This window comes from Calonectris borealis, chromosome 3 (genome assembly GCF_964195595.1).
Source record: "Calonectris borealis chromosome 3, bCalBor7.hap1.2, whole genome shotgun sequence".
Taxonomy (NCBI): Eukaryota; Metazoa; Chordata; class Aves; order Procellariiformes; family Procellariidae; genus Calonectris; species Calonectris borealis.
The window spans coordinates 17,321,258-17,328,132 of NC_134314.1; positions in this window are offsets into that span (position 1 = coordinate 17,321,258).

A 6,875-nucleotide genomic window follows, 5' to 3' on the forward strand; every position below is an offset into this window, starting at 1 on the left:
GGAAACCTAAGGTTGCAAACACCAAGTTTACCTTTTTTTTCACCATAGTTACCTGGCTTAAAGGTACCAGTGGTCAGCTAATCCTCTTAGGTCTTTTGCCTGTCAACAGATTAATTCCAAGCTTATAGCAAAACCAAAAAAAAATTTTTAATGCATGACCCTGTCCTTAAAGTCCATCCTTTTCTTATTCTTGTAATCCTCAAAGCCTTTCAGATTTTTCTGAACTGTATTCTGATTCTTCTGTCTTTGTCCATGACAAATGTCATTAGCATTGGCATGCTTTTTGTGTCAAGCTCACTAATAAAAATAGTAAGTTGATTCCAAGATCAGTTTTTTAGTAGCTCCCTAAATAGTTGTCTTCTACCCCAATAATTTATTTAGCTACCATTTCCATTTCAGCTAATTCTTCACCTGCCTTGGATATGTTCCTCATGTAGTTGTTTCTAAAGCGACATCATATGAAATACTTTACTGAAAACAAGATGAGAAAAAATTTTGGGATTTTCCCTGCTAAGAATCAATTAATCTTATCAGAGAAAGATAGCAGGGTAGTGTTGTGTGACCTAAGCTGTGCTAAACTATACTCTCCTTTGTCTACCTCTGCTGGCTGATGACATCAAACTAACAGTGGGTGTTTAGCTAGATCAAAATTTTCATGCTTTCTAAAATATAGAAGCTACTCTTGTTCTTCTCCCAGCATCCATTCCTGAGTTAACATATCAATTTACTAGTTTTGGCAGGTTCCTGTGTTGGTTCTTTCAGGGTTTTGGATAGAGATGGGACTGCCGCCTTCATCTGAAAATATTAAGCCCTTAGATTTCTGTTTCTGCTCCAGATGCTCTCTCGTTCCTGTGAGTCACGCCGTCTTTGCCCCACATGTCACCGTGCTTACTAAAAACTGAAGCAAAGTTTTCATTTCGTTTTTGGCCCATGCTTAGGTTATCTTTAACTCCCCACTCCCAATCTTTACTGCATAGCAGCCTCAAATTCCTCTTTTTTGCTCTCTATTTGTTTATATGACTAAAGAACATTTTACAATGTGTTTTTAATTTCCTTTGCAAGGTCTAACACAGCCCAGCTTTTGGCAGATCTCACTTTCTCCCCACATTTCTGACCTGCAAGATGCAATTTTCCATGTTAGTCAGCCCCTTTTTTTTCCATTTCTTGTAGGCACTTTGCCTACACCTTGTATCCTTTTCAAGGTGGATTGTCATCAGTTGGGTCTGGAGTTCTTCTCTGTGAGTTTTTTCTCCTTCCCAAAATGCAGACTCAATTATGTATCTTTGACTTCAGGAATCTCCTTTAAAGTCAAGTCTCCAAGTTCCTCAGTTCAGTTGACTTCACTGCTTTGAGATTTAAAAAAAACAAATGCAGATTTGTTTATCTTTCCATTCAGTTTAATCAAAATCCTCTATGATCTGCTTGATCAGGGCTATTTTCTACAGCTACCTCTTCTGTAATATCCTCTCTATGTCTAAATTAGCACTACCTCCTGCAGGTTCAATAAATATCTTGTTGAAAAAAAAGTCTGTCAGATTCAGGAACATCTGAGCTCTGGCATCACCCGTGGCCTCAGTTTTGTTATTGGTATCACGCTGCTCTGATCTATCTCTAGGAACAGAAGGTCTCCCGCACGTCCTGTTGACTGTCTAATACTATTCCACTGTTCCATAGCCACAGTCAGATTTTATCCAGAGGATCTGTAGTGGATCTATGCTACTGCTGTAATAACATGTAGTTTTCCAGGTCTTTTCAAGAAGGCAATGGACCTTAACTGATTTTATTGTATCATGCTTTTCCTTCTTTACATGCTACCACACCAGTAGTGTGCGGTGCTTCTCTGTGTCCGTCTGTCCTGAATACTGCCTTTCTCTCAATGCCTGTACTCCAGTCAGAAGGGACATCCCACCATGTTTCTGTCAGCCTTGTAAATGCCAGGCTGTAGGTCCTACACCAGAAGATTTGGCTCCTACATCTCACTGCACGGGCTCATTACGCAGTGTCCGAGCAATCAGCTCTTGTGCCCCGACCTCTCTCAATTTCCTAGCAAGCAAAGTTGTTCCACTGCCTTTTGCTTCCCTGGCCACCCATCTTGTGCATATAACTTTGTGTTTTCTCCTTGCTTTGCAGATTCCTATCTCGGCTATGCTGGTTTTTTCCTTCTTCCCCGCTTATTCCATTTTGCGTTTCCTACGTATTAACCTAGGGTGAGATAACTTGAGTCTGTTCCAACCTTAACCCCAGCACTTTGATACTCCATATACAAATGCGGTTCAGCCACTGAAGACAATTTTCTTCCTGTGAAAGCTTTCCAGTAATTGAATGTGCTGAAACCATCCTTTCTAGCTCTGTCCTTGAGCTATTTGTTGGTTTTGTTAGTTTGACATGCTTTCGCCTTTTCTTGCTAGGAACTCTGAGACTTGAACTGCAGATCACTTAAGCCTTCACCTCTCTAGCAGACAGAAGAAGTCACTTCGCTGGCTGATTTTCCACCCCCCAGTCCTCTCCTGTAGCATAAAGAGATCTAAAAATGCACGTGCATATAATTTTCACCAGAGCAGCAAACAAATAAAAACAAGATTCAAAGAAAAGGTGCAAATTAAAACCAATCTCTGTCATTCTTAAAAATAATTTTTTCTGTATTTCTGAAGCTTTGCAGATGCAATCCTAGGTAGCTGCTTTGTGTTACTGATAACTTCCCATCTGACGTCCTACATCAAAGGAGTTGTTCCCTTGTATGGTTGTTAATGTGACATATACTCTTAAAATGTTAAAGAGATGAAATTTATACTTTAAATGTCTGCCTAAAATGGCATGTGCTTCATTAAATATATATTTGGAAATTAGGAGGTTGCTCTAAATGAGTATATATTGTCAAATATTTAAGATAGAATCAATACAGTCAGTCTTCCTAAGTTTCATATTAAGCAATAAAAATATTAAATGAACAGTTTGTAGTACAGTTTCCTACACAAGGCTTTCCAAGAGTCAGCACTTAGTGCTTTCTTTGATACACGTACATTAATTTAATATGTATGCTTTGCCTGAGAACATGAATAAGTCATTCCTTTTAATGTTTTCATTTGCATGTTTAATTTGAGTATGGGAATCAGTGGAAACGCACTTAAATGCTTATGCTAGTTTATTCACTTTGTTTTGAAAATTGGTGCGTGCAGCATGGGCAAGAAAGAAGTAATCTATGTAGAAGCAGAGTTGATGGGAAAGTAGGTTATAATTTACTCACACGTTGTCCGTGTAGTGGACAAGCGGTCAAATCTGCAGGGAAGTCAGTGTTTTCTAATGCATTTGAATGGGATTTAAAAATAATGTCAACATGATCAGAACCAGTTTCTACAAAAACATAAGTTAATTAACTAAATTTCCTAAATTACATAGTTCGCAGCCCAACCCTGCTCGAAGGACTATCATGCCTGCTTCCACCCAAGTTCAGAGAAATCACACCATTCGTGGAGGCAGAACTGAGGCTTTTGTGAGCATCTGTGAGCATTTTGACTTTCAATTACAAGATCCTGAAATTTTTTTTTCCAAAATTCACTGGAAGTGCCCACTCCACAGGAACTTCAGGATTTCTTTAAAAACTAATTGAAGAAGCCACAGAATTTTTATAGCAATTTCTGTAGAACATTTCTGGAGTTGGTATTTTTGAGCAAGCCTGTTATAACAGGTTGTGTTAGAAGCAGCATATTATTTCCTATTAAATTATAAAACATGATCAGAAGCCGTAAGGAAGACCTATCTTTTTTTATGATATCAAGGAAGTTTTGTGGATGGGCAGATTATGGGAAAAGGAAGGGAGGGGTTGCTATTATTTCTGTGGCAGCACCCCAGGGATGTTTTAATGCATTTTTCCTGAAGAGCTTCACGGAGCTCTTACAAGAGATGCGATGCTGCCCTGCGCAGGTCCCCGTCTCTCACATGAAAGTCTCCTAGTAACGGGTGCGGTCTGGTAAAGAGGCGATTCCTGTGCTCCTGAGCGTGCTGCAGCATCACTGAGCCCAGCAAGGCATCGTGTGGCTCTGCCCTTCTTAGAGGGGGAGAGCTGGGGCTCACAGCCGCCCCCTGAAAAAAGAGAGATCCCCCCACTGCCCCACTCCTTTTCTGTAGAGGCTACGAGTGACGGGGACCCCCCGTGCTGTCCCACTCCTCCTTTGCCCTTGTGGGAGCTGGAGTTCTTCGTGCTGACCCCAGCCCTGCAACTATTCCTCCTTGCCCCATAACCTGAGACATCATTGGTTTTGGTCATTCTCTTCTCCCCCTCCTCACCGAGGGACCTGGGCTTCCTCTTCACTTCATACCCCTCATCACGCTCCTCCCTGCCCCTCTCTTCCCGCAAGGGATCGAGCTCCCCCTGAGCACTCCCTGCCCAGCTCCTCTGCCTCTTCTGCCCCCTGCCCAGCACATGCCCCAAAACTCTTCTGTCCAAAATGGGACCTTTAGCAGCTACCATCACCCTCAGTCTGCAGGAAGCCAACTTCTTGCCCCAGAATAAAATTATCAGCGAACTCTCGCATTCAGATTTTCAGTGGATTTCTCTTCTGTGGGTCCTGAATGGGGGCTGCAGGCCTCAGCCCAAAAATCCTCGCTGGACCCAAGAAGGATCCTTCAGAATTTGAACTACTTTGTTCATTGCTTTTAGCTGCTTTGCAAGGAAATGCCCCAGAGATCTGACTCCCCAGGCCTGCATCTCAGCAAGCTTTTTCTACAGCAGTCGGAGAAGCCACCCCACGTACCATGGGGTACCAGGTGACTTCTTGCCTGAGCCAAAGAGGTGACGGACAACAGGGAAGGGACAAAGTTAGGGAAGACCAGAAGGTCTCACAATTACTCAGTTTGAGGCAGCGTACTTCCCGATGGTCTTACACATTTGTTTCATACCTGTTTGACAGTTAAAACGGACTCACACTTCGTAGACATCCCTGAAGAAGTGAATGTTGAGCAGAGATGTAAATGCTACATAGGAAAAGGCTTCCTTTGGATCTTCTGTCCTTCTTGTTTAATCAATGAGTTCAGTGATGTAGAACTAGTTGTGTACCACCAAATTTGTGGGTCTTCAGGTTTTTAAGTCTCTTCTTTTTTTTGTAACAAAACAGTCCAAAAGGCTTATATTTTCCCTATTACATTTAACAGCATAGCACAATTTCCTTATGACTTTGGGAAAATCTATAAAAGCTTGGAGTTTTTTGTTCTGCTGGACACATGATCCCAATTATTGAAAAGCAAAGGATGATTTACTGCATAACATTGAACTTCCTCCTCTTTTGGAAGTGAATGCTCCTGCCATTACACTAATTAAAGCTAATTTGCTGAAGAGACAATTGCAGAATCCCAGCTCACCTGCTTTCTGCTACTTATTAAATAATGTTTCATGCTGCAGAAGAACTCAGACTGGGTCTTGTCTTCCTTTTTTCTCCATAAATAAGCATACAAAAATAAAGAAACAAAATCAACAATATTTCTACTGGAGACCAAACTGTAAAATAATATGTAACAAATCACATTTTCCTATAAGGTACAAAATGTCTGGAAGAGAATTCAGTCTAAAGTGAGAAGCTGGAGGTCATGTTTTACAGCACTGGAAGACAAATTATAAATTTAACAGTGGGTCACTGGTATGAGGGATTAAGTAAGCGCCACGTATTGCGGAGGAATTACTTTTACATATTGCAGAACCGCTCTACCCCTCCTGCTGGTAACCTCCCCGGTCTCTGGCTGGCTGCAGCCCAGCTGCAGGTCACCCCGAAATGCCAAGAAATGGTATGAAGCAGGTCCACACCCCCTGCGGAGGGGGGACTCTGCCTCTTGGACCTGCAAATGTTCACAAGTCTGTATGTGCTTCAGCAGCTACACAACACAACCAACTATCAAGTGTTTCATGCTCACCCTTGGGACTTGGTTACTGCTGAAAACTCGACTCGTGTTATACAGTGAGAAATCTGTCACTGGTGGGCAGGGACTGTGCTCTTATTGCTCGCCTGTTAATGCTTCCAGGTATCTACAGTCCCTCCTGGACTGCTTTACCTTCTGACAATACGGAAAGAGCTATTTCTCACCCCCAATTCTACAGGCAGTGGCATACAAAAGCCAATCGAAGCATTGGCATTAATAAGCTGCAGCAGTATGCATTTTGCTTGTTTTTAATCAGCTAAAATTGTGAAAGGAGATTCCTCCCCTTGCTTAGGTGGTGTTTAAGATGGGGCAAATGCTCCCTCTGGAGGTGCTCGTCTCTGCAGTGTGCACAGAGGCAGCCCGGGGCACGCACGCTCTGCCGCTCGCAGAAGTCACCAGAAATTCCCAGAAATTCTCTAAGTAGGAAGGATGACCATGAGAGGAGGGGAAACGCTGGGGTTTCTAAACCCACCGGCCAGTTTTGGTCGCAAAATATTACAGTGGCAGAGACCTCAAAGGTATACAAGTCCCTACTACAAGTCCCTGCTTGTAGTCCTTCGGCATGGGAGGACTCGCAGGAGACATGGGAGGTGGTCACGATCCGGGGTACAGAGATTAAAGACCCGAAGCTGCGGGGAGAGGGGTTTCACCTGTGCCGTGGCTCGACCAACATCTTTCAAAGACGATGCCACCTCGCCTGTGCTCCAGCCAGGTCGAGTGCAGGTCCTGCGCCATCTGCCCAGCAGCCTTCGTGCTGGATGCAGCGAATTACAGCACATCTCTCCTGATTTTGGCACGAATTAACCCATCTCGCTACAGGCACGCAGAAAAAACGCAGTCCCAGGTATATGGAAAATCAGCCCTGTTGATTTTTGCACCATCAGAGGTGAAAAGCTTGGCTGAAAAGCCAAGCCAAATTTGGCTCAATGTTAATATGGGACAGAAAGATCATAAGCACATCGGGCATG